We start from the raw sequence: 18,901 nt of genomic DNA on the forward strand, positions 1-18,901 counted from the left end.
AGAGTGGGCTTGTGAGTGGCAGAGCAGCTTGAGCACCTCAGCTGGCACCCTGCCTTCTGGCCGTCTGCAGTCCCTTCAGTGTGTCAGCCCAGGACACCTGATGTGCATTGACACACCTGAGTGTGCTGCACACCTTTACCCCAGCATCCTCCTGGAACAGGAAGTTGAATGAATTGGAAATGGTTGATCCCCATTTTGCGATCAATAATAGCTCCCAGGAAAACCAATTAATCATGTTCATAATTTCTCTGAAGGCCAGAGCCAAGCCCTGGAGTGGAAGGAAGGTAGAGGTGAAGCACTTCACTTCTGCAGGATGCTGGAGAGTGGAGTTGGGTTCAAGGACAGTGCCTCCCTAGGCATCATGAGCCCCTGACACCAGAGGATATGGCAGGGAGTCAGGACCTGTCTGCTGGTATCCAGAAGATCAGTGGTCTTCACACATCCTTCTTCTTAAAGCTTTAACTCCTGTCCTCAGACTGACTGTTAGGGAGGAGAAGACTGACACGTTGGGCTGGCCAGTCACTGGTGCAGTGGGGTGACCTCTGAGGCTGTGTGGGGAGCACCAAAGTGTCAGTGCAGATGGGAAAACCACGAGCAGCCACAGAGGGTCTTATTCCTCCACCCGACACGTGCTGGGAGATCCACACCCAGCTCAGCCTTTATTCTCTCAGTTAAGCCTTGAAACAGTGCCACGAAGTCTGGGTGTGGCTGCCCCACTGTTTGGTGGGAAGGGTGAGCACTCACCATGGGCAGGGGGAGTGCTCACCGTAGGCAGGGGGAGTGTTCACCGTGGGCAGGGGGAGCAGTCACTATGGGCAGTGGGGGCATTCACCATGGCTGGGGTGTTACCTGTGGTGATGCAGCTGACCCGGCAGGGCTGGGCCCGTTGTGAGGGGGAATTGGAGGCCAGCTCCACTCATGACAACTCCAGGCTCCTTCTTGGGGTCTGTGCTTCCCCCAACATGTGCGCCTGGGGTGAGTGTGTGGTGGTCCTGAGGACCCACTATCAACCTGGAAACTCATCTCCTCAGGGACTGCAAAAGGGCTACTAATGGTGAGAGCAGCGGCTCTCTGTGTGCAGGGAGAGTCCCTGCCTGGGCTCGCTCTTACCTGCTCTCTTCCACCATCTTCCAGGGCACTAAACTCATGCAGAGATGACGTGGCCTCTTCTGGTGGTGCCCCTGCATGAGCTGCCGTCTCGTGTTCTCTCTCTTTGAAACAATGCAATTAGGGCTTATGGCTCGTCGGTGCCACAGGAAGAGATGGTTTGTGACCTGAGACCCTGAGCTCTGAGCTCCTCTTTGTTCAGCCCACTCTGTGGCTCATGAGGACCCAGTGATGGTGAGACTCCAGTGGGGAGTCATTTGTGTGTTAACGCATAAGCGGTGGACAGTAATGAGGAGTCAGGTTGTGGAATGTGAGAGAGCTAGGGTGGCCAAGATGAGACCTTCCCTTGAACTGCTACCAGCTCGTGCTGGAAACAGTCATATTTTTGGACCCGTGACTGCAGTGAGCACCTGTGAGCTCTTGCTGTGCACCACTGTGGGCCACTGGGAGCTGCTTGGGTGCCTCATTTAATCTTCACTGAAACCGAGGCCAGTCCTATCCACACCGCTTTCCAGGATGGGGAAAGCAAGGCTGCCAAGGCAACTGAGGGCGGTGTGGAAGCTCTCTGAGGCAGTCTCGCTCTTTTCCCAGATGGATAAATATGGAGCCCTTCTGGGTTCTTGGTCACAGCAACATGATGACTGGTGATGCTAAATGGACCTTCCACTGCAGAGGTTCTGGTGGAAGGTGGGAGAGGCTCGGGCCATCGGCTTCTCCAGGACTCAGCTCCACGTGCTCTTTTACCAGGTGGGTGGGGCATGGGGAGACCTAGCAAGGGACTCAGCCTTACATCCAGCCCATCGTCGCCCCCCTTGTGGCAGGTGCAGGGCCGACCAGTCAGCAGGTGGGTGGCCAGCGTCGGCTGGAGGCTGGCTGTGCGCAAGTGGGAAACGTCAGCTCGCCGGTGTCCTACCGAGGAGGGAAACGCACTCTGGGTGGAAAGGGTGAGAGTGAGCATCAGTCTCAGGCAGGGTGGGGAGGGGTTCAGCCTTGGGGCCACAGGAGCAGTGTGGCGTGGGGGAGGGGCACCCAGGACATGGCCGCTTCTGGGCAGAGGCCACTGGGCTTCACAGCAGGGCACACACGGAGGGAGGCTCAAAGCTTGCAGCCAACTGGGTGGTTTGGGTTGGGGTGTTTTAACCCTCCTCAGCCCCTTACTCAACTTCAGAAGTGTTTAGGAGCATCTCTGGAGCCAAGCTCAGTGCTGCGTTCACACTGGGACCCAAGCAGAACAGCCTCTGCTCACGTGTAATATTGTTGAGTGGGAGAGATGCTCATCAGAGCAAACCCTGTCCCTAATTAGACAGCTCCACTTGAAATAAGTGTTAGTATGTCACAGGTGGCCACGGAATGTGTGACCGGAGACACCTAATTTAAACTGTGGGCTTGAGAAGTGACATTCAAGAGGATGCCAAAGGTTAATCAAAAGGTCACCCAGTCAAATGGGGGGAGAGAGGCAGAAGGGCAGATGTGAGGCCCCGGGACTGCAGTGGTTTCTCCCAGGAAAGAAGATAAGGCTGGTGAGTCTCTGCCAGCAGGGTGAGCTGGTGCCAGATGAGGCCTGGCCTTTAAGCTGAGATGCATTAGGCAACCTGCCACTGAGAATTCAGGCAGCCACACAGGCTGGACCTCAGAATCATTCTTAGCACTTCTCCTGCTTCCAGATCCAGCTTCTTATCCTTCAGTGATGCTCTTGGCATGTGTTCCCAAGGTGTCACAACTCCAGCCATCATCTTCACTGCCATCCCAGCTGCCTGCCTGTCTGTCCCTGCCCCTTGCTGGACTTGCTGCTTCCATCCCTGCTTCCTCTGCTTCTGTCTGTTAGCAATACAGCACCTGAGGGTCCTTTAAGAACCTGAGCCGGGCAGTGTCACTTCTCTGCTCAAATCCTTCCCCACTGCACTCCAGCAGAAGCCCACGTCCTCGGGGTAGCTGGCAAGGCCAGCTCCACTGACCTCGTCCCCCATTACCTTCCTCAGCCACAGCTGGACACCTGCTTGTGCCTGCAATGTGGCCCCTCAGGGCCTGAGAGCCCACCCCTTCCCCTGAGCACTCCCCCCCCGGAGTATGTGCATGGCACGCCTCTCCCTCCTTTAGACTCACATCCCCTTCCAGAACCATCTGGAACCATACTTCACAAGCACAACTTTCCGATTCAGAATCTCCTTCACTCATCACTTTCCAGCGTAATATTTAATTGGCTCACTGTCCTGTTTTTATTAGTCTGTTCCCTCCATGAGAGTATATGTGGCACAAGGGCAGGAATTGTGTTTTTTCTGTTCTTTTCACTGATGAATCTCAGCACTAGGATGGAAAGAGAACCTGATAGGGATATGATGAATAAATTGAGAGAATGAAGTGGGAAGACCTGGTTCAGTTGGCTTTGCTGGACCCTGACTGTCAGCGGGAAACACCCCCTTTCTGCCCAAAGTGAAGCAAACAGGCCACCTTCCTCTCCCTGCCCTCATTCAGGGGGCAGGGGCGTCTTGTGGATAGAGACTGTGATGATGGCAAAGGGTGGCTGATTGGACAAGCCCCCGAAGGGTGAGGGGGCCATGGGGGGGGGAGTGGAAGTGAGAAGATGTGATTCAGGGTTGCAGGTGGTTGTGGCCCATGTGTGACATCACAGAGATTCAGGAGATGCAGAGGGGAGAGGAGCCCAGAGTCGGTGACTCCGAGATCTGGTCGCATCTGGATGGGTTGCACGAGTAGATAATGGCGATGTCTGGGCCAGAGGGGCAGATGGGGACGAGCCTGCTGGGGAGGGGTCAGTGGGCAGTGGTGAAAGGATGGCATGGGGGAGCTAAATGGCCCAAGCCCCAGAGACCAACTGTCTGGAAGTGGGAGTGGGGGAGCAAGGGACATTACCCCACCTTTAGCCCCATGGTGTTGTGGCTAAGAGAGGGCAGCAAGGCAGCCCTGCTGCCAAGGGCTTCAAGAGCCAGGACCTTGGGAGGGCAGGGCTTCTCTCCTCTGACATGCAGGGGTCTGGGGGACTGGCCGTTTGAAGAACAACAGCTCTGGAGAACACCTGGAGTGGTTTGGGATGGAGGGCAGCAGTTTGGGCTCTGTCATGAGCCAGAGGTGCGGCAAAGGTGACAGTTCTTACTCTCTGGACACAGGATGAGATGTGACAGTCTGTTGGGGGAGGCTGCCCCAGCCCAGTCCTGGAATGTGTACCGCAGGGTGGAAGCTGGACATTCCTACAGCACCTGGTATTTCCTCCATGGCTGCAGACAGAGCACAGCTGGGCCGGGGTTAGCTAGGGAGACCTAGAGTTGGGGAACCTCAAGGCCCCTCTGATGTCTGCTTGTGGGTGAGAAGCTGTGACAAGGAGCGTCTTTTACCTTGGCTCGCTGCCTGGCAGCAGCTGTAAAGAATGTAGAGTGGCTGGGAAAAGGCCACATGCCATTTCATGCTGCGTGTTTCCTCCTGCCCTCATGCCTCTAGAGATGGAGAGCCCATGGCTTTCGAGGGGCCGGCTCCACCATCGGCCAGGTCTGGTGGTAGGTTCTGCATTAGGTGAGTCTAGTTCCCAGCTCTTAGTCCTGGATTTTCTCTGGGTCCGCCGCCCTGTCTCCATGCTGTCCACCAGCATGGGTCAGTTCCCTTGTGACTATGCTATGCAGCAGGGTTATGTAGGGTGTGGCGCAGACTTTGTAATGGCTTTTTCCACTTTATGTTTCTGGTGCATTTTTTCAGGTTTGTGCTCTTTGTACCCCTGAAGGGGTACACTGTACCCTGTTACACTTCAACTGGTGTGTGAGGTCACCCCAATTCTAGAGAGATTTTTCCATGCTTGGAGTTTCCTAGCCATGACCTTGCATCCCAGTTCTACTTATGAGTGGTAATTCTGTGAGAAAGATACTTTTTCTCCTGAACTTCAGGTCCCTCATAGGAAGACTGAGACCATAACTGTCACCTTTTAGGACTTCACCCAGGGAGAGTGTGCCATGGCCACTTCATGCCCGTTCTCAAGAGCCATGAAGGGGCCAGTGGTTTCCTTTATTTTACCATAATACTGTGGTTATTATTGCTGGCATTTACAGAGAATCAGAAAGCAGCCATGAGGTGGTGTATCCACCTATTTGTAGAAGGCCTATTCTGATTACTTAATATCAAGATATGTCTGAAAATTAAATTATGATGTAATGATTTAGACAATGGGCCAAAATTAGCAATCCTGGGTTCTAGCCTGGACTCTGCAATTTAGTCCTGTGGCCTTGGGGAGTACCCTCCCCTCATTATATCTCTTACCACCAGGAAAATCTTTGTGTCGTAACTACAAGTATTACAATTATGTTTTAATAGTAATTGGGACTTACAGTGTCTTGTGCACTATGCCAACTGCTTTACATGTGTTGCTTCATTTTCTCCTATAATAACCCCACTTTTCACTTTTAAGAAAAGGAAGCTGAGGCTCAGAGAGGCAGAACGGATTGCTCAAGGCACACACGGCCAGTCGGGAGCTAACCCAGTACCAAACACCTTGTCTGTCTGCAGGGAAAGCCAGAGCCCTAAGGCTATTTCTTTGCTTCATCCTTAATTCCCTGTGCTCAAGAACTGTGAGCTGTGTACCTCCCTAACCCCATCCCACCCTCTGACTGCTCAAAACTGGTTGCTGACTCTTGTCCTGCCAATTACCAGGATTGTCCCCGCAGAAGCCCCTGTCACAGTGTGGTATTGCATGCCAGATTTTCTGGTCTGGGACTTTAAATTACTCATGTCATCTCAAGCTGTGCAGGTCACTGGAAGGCCTACTTTTCACCAACCTCATTTAATCAAGCTGCAGAGATGCAAAGAAAATCAGATGTGACCTCATACCAAAGGGCGAGAATAGTCACCTGTCGGCCTCCATGTGAGCCAGGCATGCTGCAGACACCCTGTTCCCACTGGCTCTCTGGAAGGGCTGTCTTTTCATCGGCTCCCCTGGGATGGCAGCAGGATGTGAGAGCAGCATGGACAGATGGCCACTCCCGGGCATGTGGCCCCGGCCTGGGAAAGCCCTCAGGCAGGAGCTGGGGTCTGGCACAGGGGGTGTGCAGGGCTGGGGGAGGCACTAGCAGTTCTCCAGCTGTGCGGCCAGCTCACGGGCTTCATAACAGTGAGTTGAGTTGCTGGTTCACCATCCTGCTCACACGCCTGGAGAAGCTCGCTTGGGAGCAGACTGGGGTCCACATGCAAGGAAAGCAACAGCGTGATCAATGTCCATCATTTACTGAGGCCCAGTTTCCCTCTATTCTGACCATTGATTTTGATTTCCATGTCAACCTCGGAAGGTAACTGGAATCATCTCATTTGCAGTTGACAAAAGGGAAGTTCCACAAATTCCAGTACTCTGAAGTTTCCACAGAAAGCATCTTTGTTGCTGCTGCTGTGGTTTTGTTTTGTTTTTAATGTGACGAGTAGAGGGGAAGGTGGGTGACAGCCTTGTAGCAGGCTTGTTCACACCTCAAATCTGTGGTACAAGGGACATGCAGTTGTCTGAAGTTCAGTCTTCCTTCTAGCTCATGGTCAAATTACCCCAATAGCCTAATGAGTGTAGCTTATTCAGTGAGGTATCTCTGAGCATTAAAATACATTATTCCTGAAGGCTTCACCGTGTAATTCTAGGCCCACCCAGCTGTGATTTTTCCTAGAACCATTTCGGTCTGCCCGTGTATTTACTTGGCTGGATTTCAGATTTCCTTTGGATAAAATAATGGAGTGTTGGACATAATTGGGAGGAGAGGGATCAGTGGAATGCTGGGAGACATTTAAAAATTGGCTTTCCCCAAAAAACAAAGCACAAAAAGATTTGTAGCATTTGCCAATTTCTTTGGTATGAAAACTACCATCCTGGCCCATTTTAAACTGCCATCTTAAAGTTGAAGAACAGGAGGTAGCCACAATCGACACACGATGGCAGGAGATGCACCACTTAGCAGTGAAGTAACTTGATTTTGGGTTTCTGTAGATACTCAATTTAAAAGCAATTTCATTGGTCGAATATTTATTAAGCACCTAGGACTCAGCCTGCCATCGCTAGTCCTGGCCATGTGCCTTCACCTTGCTGGGATGCATTTCCTCATGACTGAAGGGGTTAATAATCTCAGGGGTGCATCCAGCCCCAGATGGCCAGTGAGGGACAAGGTGCCTGGTAGTCCAGGCCCTGACCTGGAGGCCTACAGCCTATGCAAGGAGCCACACAAAGTCCCAGCTAAGGAAGAAACAAGCATTCGGGTTGGACATTGGACTCTCTGGGCTTGAATTCTGCTCTTCACCTTAACCAGGAAAGTTATCTACTTCATGCCTCAAATGCTCTCGTTTGTAAAATGATGTCATAGTAATGCTCATCAGGGGTCACTGAAAGCCTTAAACCAGTCATTGCGCAGTCATGGCACCCCAGCCCTGGTATGCAGTGAGTCCAACACTGACACAGACAAGGGTGGGGGTAGGTGGGGCTAGTTGGGGTAGAGGGAGAGGGCAGCTTAAATGTTGGATGGGAAAAAAGGTGGAAAGGTTCTGGGAGCAGGAGAGGTTTCCAGTTCACATATGGTATCTCATACCAGCAGTGGCAGTGGAGAGATCTGGATATTTGGATATGGAATATATTGTGGGATAATTGGCATTTAAACTGAGTTTTGCTGTATGGCTGAGGCACCAGGGACCCACGGAAGACTGTACATCCTCAATTTTTTACTGCAGCTGTGACTTCATGTTTAAAGTCAGCTCCCCCCACCCCCACCTCTGGTGGCATATACTTGGGTCCTGCTTTTACAGCCCATCTGATGATTCCTGCCTCAAAACTGGAGTGTTTATATTTGACTTGATTTTTAATATGGTTAAGTATAAATCTCCTATTTCGTTGTTTGTTTTATATTTGTTCTTTTTTTTGCCTTGTTCCCCTTTCCCACATTTTTGTGCCTTTTTGAATTAACTCAGTTTTTTAAATTTCATTTTATCTTACTATTGACTTAGTATAATTTATTTTTGTTTGTTTTCCTTTGTCTCTAGTGGTTGTACTAGGGTTTACAATATACACCTTTAACTTATCACAGTGCATGTTCTAATAACATCAAACCACTTCACATATGAGAAATTTTCAACACTGCACTTCATTTCCACCCTCCCTTCCTTTGTGCTGTGGCTGCCATACATTTTTCTTCTACATCTATGTTTTAATATAATAATATTACTTTTGCCTCAAATGGTCAGTTTTTTTGAGAGTTTAAAATTATAAAAGTATATTTAATATTGATGTTCTTTTTTTGGGTAGAATGGATTTCCATCTGGAATAATTTTCCTGTCTGAAGATCTTCCCTTAATATTTCTTGTCATGCAGGACTGCTGGAAATACATTGTCTTAGCTCTCATTGGTCTGAAAAAAGTCTTTATTTTGCCTTTGGTTCAACTTAATCAAAACTAGTTTCCTTTCAAAATATACCTATACAGCATCTGGAGTTCAAGAGGATGGCTGATGCCTTGAGGGAAGATTCAGTAGCATCAAGTACTTTGAAGGAGCTAGGATTTGGAATTGGTTATAAATGGGGTCTCATTTATGGCAGCACGATGAGAAGTATCAGGAAAAACAACATAGATTTGTTTATGGAGTTAGAATCCTGGTTGCCCTTTCCTAGCTCTGTGGCCTTTGGTAAGTGATTTGATCTTTTCCATGACCCAAATACTCCCTCAGCTCACACTTAAGCTGCTGCGTTCAATCACAAGGATTTAGGGAGCATCAAAGAAGACTGTACACATGGCAGTTCCTAGAAAAGGTTCTGCCACAAAGATACTGAATGAATTGTGAGTGTAATTGTAGTTCTTCCATGTACAGTTTGCTAGGAAAGCGACGCATGGTCCCTGGCATTTTCATGTTCAGAGAAGAGTCATTACAGTGTTACAGCTGGTGGCCTGGAGGCCTCATGCCTTCTTCCCTTGATAACGAAATTACTGAAATGCACAGACCTTTATTTTATTTAATAACCTAATAAAGAGTGTGCTCTTGCTTAAAGATAAAGTAGGAAACAAAAAATTAGCATCTTGCATTTGTTCAAGTGAGAGTTTGCCAGTTACTGGTTCGTGGGGTTCAGCCTGCAAATGTGTTTTATTTTGTAGATGCAGTGCTTTATGGTTTAATGTTTTGCCATGTTTGCTGGTGCTGTTTGTTCTGCTGCTGTTGTTGCTGTTTTCGCTGTCATTGATTTGTGACCCAATAGTTTACATTACAAAGATTTTTCATTAAAAGCTTGTATACCTTCTTCCTCTGAAAAACCAAGACATTCTGGCAATAACGCAGAGAACGTGGTTAATTGCCTATTGCTGTGTAGCAGCTGCCACCTGTCGACAGGGTGGGGACTTCCACTTTGGATTTCCCAATGGTAACGAACTGCTTCTGTACCCATATTTCAATCACAATTGTAGAAATAAGAGGTACCTTATGGGATGCTCACAATTTTTCTAAAACTTGTGTCACTTACCTGGCCCTTTTCCTCCAGCTGGTGTCAACTCTCTTCATTTCAGAGGTGCCTGGTCACTGTGGTTTTCCTGCTGAACAACAGGGCAGGGGTCTTTCATTTTCATTTAACTTGCACTTTGAGTTAATTGTAGATTCACATGCAGTTATAAGAAATAATACAGAAAGGTCCCTTGTATACTTTACCCTTTTCCCACAGTGATACGTCTGGCAAAACTGTAGTGTGATGTCACAACCGTGATGGGACACGGGTGCAGTTATGATGGAGACCAGTTCCACCACCACAAGTTCCCCTCATGGCTCTTATAATCACCACCCCTTCCTCCACTGCCCTCTCCTCACCCCTGGCAACCATAAATGTGTACTAAAATTTTATCATTTCAGGCATGTTTCATAAACAGATCCATTACTTAACCTTTTGGAATTGGCTTCTTCAGCACACTGTAATTCTCCATGGACTGATACAGAGTATCACATGTATCCGTAGTCTGCTCTTTTTTATTGTTGAGTTGTATTCCACGTTATAGATGTACCATGGTTTGTTTATTCATTCAATAAAGACATCTGGATTATTCCCATTTGAAGCTATAGCATATAATGCTGCTGTTTTGGTTTGCTAAAGCTGCCTGAATACACTATACCAGAAATGGAATGGTTTTTAAAAAGGGAATTTATTAAATTACTAGCTTACTGTTTAAGGCCATAAAAATGTCCCAGCTAAGGCATGTTGAGAAAGAGCCCTTGACTCAAGGAAGGCCAGTGTCTGTCACATGGGAAGGCACATGGCTGGCGTCTGCTGGTCATTGTTCCCGGTTCCACTGCTTTGTGCTTCTGATGCCAGTGGTTTCCCCTCTAGGTGCTATGGGCCTCTGCTTAGCATCTCTGGAACACAGCTCTGGGTTCTGGCTTCTTAGCATCTCATGGGAAGTCACATGGTGATGTCTGCTGGGCTCCAGTCCCTGTCTAGCTCCTGTCAGCTCTCTCAGCTCTCTCAGCTCTTAGTGTTTCCAAATATCTGCATTTCCCTAATCTCTAATGATGTTGAACTTCTTTGTGCTCATTTGCCCTCTGTATGTCCTTTTGTGGTGAAATGTTTTTTCATGTCTTTTGCCCATTTTCTAATTGTTTTGTTTGGCTTGTTGTTGAGAAATAAGAATTATTTATATATTCTGTGTATTAGTCATTTGTCAGATATGTGGTTTGCAAATATTTTCTCCTAGATGTTATTTGTTTTATAATCCTTTTAACAGATTTTTTTTTCAAGGCAAGATATTTAAATTTAATGAAGTCTAATTTATCACTTTTTATGTTATGGGTTATGCTTCTGGTGTCAAAACTGCTCACCTTTGCTTAGCTCTGTGTTTTGAAGATGTTCCCTGTTTTTTTTTCTGAAGTTTATAGATTTACATTTTACATTTGAGTCCCTGATCTACTTTGAGTTGTTTATAAGTCATGAGATTTAAGTTGAGGTTCTTCCAACTGTACCTTCTACCCTTAGTTCCTGATATTTACTTCTTCTAGCACCATTTCTTGAAAAGGTTGTTTCTTCAATTGAATTGCTTTTTCAGTTTAATTAAAAATAATATGGGCATTTGTGTGGATCTATTTCTGGATTATTTTTTCAGATACATTGATCTACATATCTGTCTCTCCACCAATACCATACACTCTTAATTACTGTGGTTATATGATAAGTTTTAAACACAGGTAGAATGATTCCTCCCACTTCATTATTCTTTATCAAAATTGTTGTAGGTATTCTGTGTCCTTCACTTTTCCATATAAATTTTAGAATACTAATCTATATCTACCAAAATTTTTCCATGAATTTGATGGGAATTGCATTATGCCCTTATATCAATTTGGGAAGAATTGACATCTTTACTATGTTGTCTTCAAATCCAGTGTTATGGTATGTGTTCTATTAATTTTTGATCTTTGATTTCTTTCTTCAGTGTTTTATAATTTTCAGCATACAAATCCAGCATATGTTTTGTTAGATTTACCCCAGAATATTTCATGTTTTTGAGTGATTGCAAATGGTATTCATTTTAATTTTCACATATTCATTGATAGTATAAAGAAATGTGACTTCTTTTTTGTATATTTAGCATTTATTCTGCAACTTTGCTGAATACATTTATTCTAGGAAAAAAATTGTAGATTTTTTGTGATTTTCTAGTTACACAATTACATCATCTGTAAATAAGTATGATTAACACCCTTCTTTCTAATCTATATGGGTTTTATTCCCTTTTCTTGCTTTATTGCACTGGCTAGAACTTATAGCACTGTTTAACATGAGTGAGAAGAGCAGATATCTTGCCTTTTTTCAACCCTACAGGGAATGCTTTCAGTCCTTCACCATTAAGTATAATGTGAGCTGTGGTTCTTTTTTTTTTAATGTTCTCTTAAACAAGATGAGAGTGTTCCCTCTATCCCTGCCTTTCTGAGAGTTTTTGTATGAGTGGGCATTGAATTTTGTCAAAGCCTTCTTCGATATTGATGATATGATTGGATGATTTTCTCTTTTAGTCTTTACATTGATAGGTTTTCAAATAATGAACCAGCCTTAAATCTCTACAGTAAACTCTACTTGGTCATGGTGTATAATTATTTTTACATATTTCTTAATTCTATTTGATAACGTATTGTTAAGGATTTTTGTATCTATATGTTTGGGTAATGTCTGTCCATAATTTGCTCTTTTTTGTACTGCCTTTGTCTGGTTTAGTGTTAGTGTGCTACTAGCCTTCATAAAATGAATTAGGAAGTATTTACTTCTTCCATTTTCTGGAAGAGTTTGTGTAAAACTGATGTTAATTCTTCTTTGTGTATTTGTTATAACTCTCTAGTGAAACAGTTTGATACTGGGTGTTTCTTCCTGTTTTTTTTAAACTATCAATTGCCTTAATCATTATAGGACTATTCAAACTATTTTATATATGGTGAATTTGTTTGTTTTTTCTTTCTTTCTTCTTTTTTAGTCTGTTGTTTTGAGAAATTGGCCCCATTTCATTAAAATTGTCAAATTTATGTGTGTAGAATTGTTTGCAGTATCCTCTTATTATTATTCTGATTTCTGCAGGATCCATAATGAGAGGCCCTGTTCCAATAGCATTCTGATGCTGTTCTATTGACATTGAAAATAATGTACATTCTGATGCTGTTGAGTAGGTTCTGTAAGTATTGATTAGATACTGTTGTTTAATGGTGTGATTAAATTCTTCTGTAACCCTGTTGATTTTCTGTCAATTGAGGGAGTGGTGTTGAAGTCTTCAACTTTAATTTTAGATGTATTTTTTCTTTGTAGTTCAATAATTTCTATTAGTTTTTTCATATGTTTTATAGCTGCCTCGTTTTATGCATTTATGATTTATATGTCCTTTTGTTGTATTGACCTTTTTATCAGTATATGATGTTCTTCTTTGTCTCTAGTCATTGTGCTTTGTCTTTGTTCTTTAGTCTGCATTAATCTGGTACTAATATAGTCACCCTAGTTTTCTTTTGCATAATATTAATATTATATATCTTTTTTGATACTTTCCCTTTCAAACTGCCCATGAATTTTGTATAGACAGCATATTATAGGATCATATTTTTCCAACTCCTTTAATAATCTCTGAATTTTAATTGGTATATTTGGACCATTTACATTTAATACAGTTATTGGCATGGTATGGTTTGTTTGTCATTTTATTTTCTGTTTGTATTCCTTTTTTTGTCTGCCTTCCTACAGGTTAAATATTCTTTTAGAAATTTCATTTTGATTTATTTACAGTATTGAATGTATTTCTTTGTGTACCTTTTTAGCTCTAGGTATTATGGTACATATACATAATTTACACATTCTGCTGATGTTGCCATTTTAACAGTTCAAATGAAATGCAGAAATCTTATCTTTCACATCTGTTTATTCTTCTCCATTTAAAACATAATTTCTTAAGCATCTCCTCTACATACCATATCAGAACCACAACAGATAATGTCATAATTTTTGCCTCAAGAGTCAAATATTTTTTATAAATCTCAAAAGGAGAATGAAAGTCTATTGAAGTTACCCATAATTTGCTTACTGTGTTCTTTCTTCCTTTCTGATATTTAGAAGCTCATTTTTTATCATTTCCTTTTAGTCTAGAAAATTTCCTTTACTCATTATCTTAGAATAGGTCTGCTGGTGACAAATTTTCTTAGTTTTCTTTCGTTAGAAAATTTCTTATTCACCTACCCCTCTTTCCTGAAGGATATTTTCAGTAGATAGAGTGTTCTGAATTAGCAGTTCTCTTTTTTCAGACTTTGAAAAATACAATGTGACCTCATGGTTTCATATGAGAAAGGGTAATTTTAATTGTTTTTCCCTTGTACATAATGTGCTGCTTTCTTTGTCTTAAGTTCTCAGAAATTTGTCTGTGTTTGCCTTGGTGTGAATATCTTTGGGTTTATCCTGTTTCAGATTTGCTCACCTTCTTGATTCTTTATTTTTCTGTCTTTTGACAGGTCTGACAAGTTTATATATATTATTTGACTGCCTTTTTATCCCAGCTCCCATTCTCCCATCTTTCTGTGACTCTGATGGCAGGAATGTTCTATCTTTTATTATAGTCCCATTGTCCCTAAGGCTCTATTTATTTTTTAAGTATATTTTCTGTCTATTGTTGAGGTTGGAAAGTTTCTTTTGTTCTACCTTCTAGTTAACCAGTTCTTTCCTTTATCACCTCTGTTCTGATAATGAACTAATCCATTGAGGTTTGTATTCTTTTATTTTTAAGTTCTAAAATTTCCATGTGGTTCTTTTTCATATTTTCTGTTTCTATGTCAAGACTTTCTATTTTTTTATTTGTTTCAAGCATGATTGTAATTATTCACTAAAGCATTTTTATGATAGCTGCTTTAAAAATTTTTATCAGATAATTCTAACATCTCTGCCATCCTGGTGTTAACAGCTATTGATTGTTTTTTTTTCAATAAGTTTGTTCTTTGTATAACTAGTGATTTTCTATTGAAAACTTGCAAGTTTGGGTATTATGTTATGAGACTTTGGAGCTTATTTCAACTATTGCTGCTTGCTGCCAAAGCAAGGGTTGTGCCAACTAGCTATTGTGAGTCTTGGGGAGACCCAGATGTCCACTCAGCCTCCTGCACCTCTTGAAAGGAAAATCCCTACTGCTGCTGAGACAGGTCAGCGTTTGTGCCCTACCTAGGCCTACAAGTCCACTTCTCTGGTTGCAGGGTTAGCAGGCCCCCCCTTGTGGCCTCCACTGACATCACTCAGGGACCCCCTTGCTGCTAAGCCGAACAGCTCTACCTGTCCAGTATGCCTCCTCTGGTGCTCACCAATGGGGAGAGAGGAGACCTCATTACTGCCACCTGGGGCCAAACAGGACCCTGCACTGGTACATGCTGATGCTTGGGGAGGGGGGCCTCCTTATCGTCCACTGGGTAAAAGCCCTGGCTACCTACTTCCTTCTCTTGGTTGGCGGGTGGGCTTGGATTGGTCCTTCTTCACTGCCTGGCATCGGCTGTGCATTTGACCTTGCTGGTAGGGTGGGGCCATGTTGTTTTTCCTGGGTTACTTACCTGGAGTAGAGCAGCTGTTATCTGAAAGTTTCTGCCTGCGGGGCTGGCCTTTTCCTATCCCTCTGGTAAGAGAGGCAGGCATTTTTTTTGGGGGGGTGGTGGAGATTTACTTGTCCTGCCTGTTAGCATTTCTGAGTCTTTGACTTCTTCAGTACCCTGTTGGGATATATATGAGTTATGAAAAAGAGGCAGAGAACTTTTCACCATGTCCATTGTTGGCTTCTGAGGCCCCAAGCTTATGTGCTTTCTTCTTGCCGCCTCTAAGGGTCTCTTATGTTTGCTTTATGCATGGTGTTCAGTGTGTTTAATTGTACTTAATAGGAAGAATCCATCAAAGTATGCCTACTCCATGTTGCCTGAAACACGTCACCACAGATACCCATTTTGGAAATCCCTTTATAGACACAGAAACCTGTTCAGAGAAGTTGTGCTTTGTGCTCACTGTTTTGCAGTCATCATGTGCTGTCACCCCTGCTTCAGGGCAAGTGGCATGGTCCTGCTGCCATGTCTCATGGTGCATGCCGTGTGCTGGGGTCTCTGGTGGGGTTGGCCTGCATGGGCTGTGGGGGCTGATGAGCGGGTGGCCCATCAGCCCATCTACAGGTTTCACTCCCACTCACCTCACACGGTGTTCAGGTGGTGAAGGTGGGTGACATGGCTCCCAGGGGCATGGCGGTCCTAGAATGCACAAAGCTCCAAAGCACGTGCCCAGTCTTTGAAGGGACACGGCTGCTGGTGAGGGTTGAGGTGGCCCGTGGGCACGGGAAGGCTATCCTGAAACCACAGCACTGGGACCCAAGAGTGATGGACGGCTGGGATAGGGGCTCGACTGTCACCCAGGGTGGGTGGCCCAGCCGCTGTGCTTCTAAGAAAGCGTTTGTCCTGCAACACGGCAGCACCTCAGTTTACAGGTGTGTTTTTCTCCATGCACTGAGATGTCCACATTTCTATAGAAATGGACTTTTCTGACTAAAGGAAAAGAAGGCCTCTTAATGCCCCCAAACCCCAGTCCTAGCTGTGCCTTTTTTCTTTCCCCTTCACCATGAGCCTTGCTCAGTGTCACACCTGTGAGACGTGAGCTGCACCTCATGCTCACCTCCCATTTCCCCTCCCCACTCCCACGCAGCAGCTAAGCTGATGCCTTTGGCCCAGTGACCGTCGGGGCTGCCCGGAACTTCCCTGACCTGCCATAGCCTTTGAAAGAAGCACAGGCAGTTTTAAAGCAGCTGATAAGGCAACAGCGTTTCATCAGCCTGTCCTCTGCTCTTTCCTCAGCTACTGCCAGATCTGAACGACCTTGAAGGTGTCCTCCAGGGTTCCCCACAGGCTGAGCACCTCCATCATCGGGCTCACAGGTAAGCAGAAGTAGGGTGGCTCCACGGGTCTGCTTCCCTTCACCACCGCATGCCTGGCAGAGTAGGTGCCTGGCACAGAGGGCACACGGCAAGGCGTGGCCAGTGATGGATGCGTGTGCTGTGGAAATTGGGACCTGCATGGAGGTGGAGGTCTGCACGTCATTACAGCAGGGCCTGGAGAAACATGCATTTTCCCAGAAGTGGCGTTCTCAGGGAAGATCGGCTGAACTCGGGCAGCGAGGGAGAGGATGGGAGATGGCAGCAGCCGGCTGTTATAGGACACCGCAGTGAGAGACTGGCCGATTGCATTCAGACAGCAGCTGTGGCCGTTCATGGCATCCCCAGGGACTGGCATGGCAAGAAGGAGTGCCAAGAACCACCCAGGTGCTGGTGTGGATGGTGGAATGTTAAGTGGTTGTTTGGGCACCTTGCAGATGGCACGCATGAGGACTGATGAGTTGGAAACACAGAACTTATTGTGACATAAGAAGTGAGGCAGGCATCAAGGTGAACTGGTGGAAACAAAAAGGGTGGGTTAGATCCAGGAGTCCAGCTAGACCTGGAAAAGGAGGAGAAACACTTAGAGGTTTGGGGGAAAGGAAGTAAGGAGATAAAAAGATAGAAGATTAGAAAATGTACTTTAACTGTAAAATAAGGGAAATCACTGGGGTTCAGTCTCTGCTCACAGCTAGGCTTGATTTGGAGATTCCCTGAAGTCACACTCTGCCTTCTTGGTGGGGACGCTATAGTGGGTGAATCCAGGGGCAGCAGCCACCCAAGGCCATGGTTGTGGGGGTGGCTCAGCTCCTCTGAGGCTGGTGGGGGAGGAGCTGGGGCTAGGCCAGGTGGGCGGTCATGGGGAGGCCAGTGATTTAGGGACAGAGGCTAACTCGAGCCTGAGACCTGGAAAGCAAGACCTCCTGCTGGGCACCTCCTCCCCAGCTCTGACCAGGACAAGTGGTCAGTACCAGGGATGCTCCTGTGTCCAAGGGGCTTCCTCTCCTCCTGTCCACTCTGTTCTCCTGGAGAAATCAGGGATCTGCGCCTGGGGAAAGATGGCCCACTCAGTTTCCCACACCCCATGGGCCTGCTTGCACTCCTCCTTCACTACCCACTGCTTTGTATCACCCCCTTTCCTCCAAGGAGGCTCATGGGGCTGCAGGGAGAGCTGAGCTTTGCCCACAGGTGCCTTGAGCCCGGGCATTGCTCAAGTCTTTGGGTGACTGCAGTCCTGCTATTAGCAGCTTGAGCTCCACTTCTCACCTGGAAGGTGAGGATGATGAGTCACCTACTTAGGGTTTTGTCATAGAATCATAACTGGTCAGTCCAGAGACTGGCACAGGGTACTGGCCAGTGAGCCCCTCGCAGGTATGCTAGGATGATGGGCTTGGAGACAGGTCCCCATTCCCAGGGAGCCAATGAGAGCCGCTTGTACCCAGACTGGGCTTCCCTCTACCTGTGACCAGACAGCACCAGCTCTGTCCCTGCCCCTTGGACTATGCCAGCTCTGTCTCTCTCCCTCGACTATGCCAGCTCTGTCCCTGTCCTTGGCTGAGCCTTCCTTGGAGCTGAGCAGGCCCTGCTGTGGGGCCAGCGGGCTGTGGGTGGCACTGAGCTGGCATGGCCCAGCTGCTGGGAAGCAAAGCACTGCGACAGCACTGGACAGAGACAAAGAAAGGAAAATGAGATGCGATTTGGGGAAAAAATGCAATTTTAAATTTTGGTCTAGTTTGACTCTAGGAGAGTTGTGGTAAAATGGGTGTGCCCTTGGGCACTGCATGCATATGATAATGTGCAACGGAACCCTGACTCAGAGGCAGCAGCAGTGTGCAGCCCGTGGTTGCCTGCCACTGCCAACCAGGTGAGGGGCACATGGCATCTGTGGTTAATTCTTCCAGATGGATTTCCTCATTGCATCAGCTCAGTTAGATGTGGCTGCATCACAAAGCACAAAGCTGAAATGTATCACCTTCAAACAGTGGGGATGCAGCCCTCTAGATGTTCTCAGTTTGCTGGGCTGGCCGGGCACTGGCCCTTTGGCTGCTCTGAATGGACAGCTCTGCTGGGGCCCTGGGGCTGGGAGGCTGGGCTGGCTGGGGGATGAGAATGCCTTGCTTTGCTAAGATTGTTAAAGCACAAGCTCCCGTGTATAAGGCGAGGCCGAGCAGGGCCTGCACATCCCTGGGTCCAGGTGGCCTGCAGGCCACCTCCTGCCAGGGCCTCCTCTTTGGAGGAAGGTCGCATGTGCACAGCATGCGGAGGACGCTCGGCAGCGTATGTGCAGGTGGCCATGCACACGTTTTCCCTCTGTCAGCATGCATTTCTGAGTAAAGGAAGAAAAAAAAGTATAATATGTTTGACAATTGCATATATTCTACTAAAAAAGAATCAAAAGGAGTCAGAAGCC

The 18,901-nt window shown here is 46.2% G+C and overlaps 1 long non-coding RNA gene across 1 annotated transcript in view; it reads left to right on the plus strand.

Annotated features, from left to right (window-relative positions):
• The window catches only part of LOC143648802 (uncharacterized), a 55,810-nt gene that overhangs the window by 16,338 nt on the left and 20,571 nt on the right, over window positions 1-18,901 (plus strand). The window contains exons 3-4 of the long non-coding RNA XR_013158820.1: window positions 12,651-12,744; window positions 16,415-16,494. This is a non-coding gene — a long non-coding RNA (uncharacterized LOC143648802). The remainder of the gene's footprint in view (window positions 1-12,650; window positions 12,745-16,414; window positions 16,495-18,901) is intronic.

This window comes from Tamandua tetradactyla, chromosome 10 (genome assembly GCF_023851605.1).
Source record: "Tamandua tetradactyla isolate mTamTet1 chromosome 10, mTamTet1.pri, whole genome shotgun sequence".
NCBI classification, from domain to species: domain Eukaryota; kingdom Metazoa; phylum Chordata; class Mammalia; order Pilosa; family Myrmecophagidae; genus Tamandua; species Tamandua tetradactyla.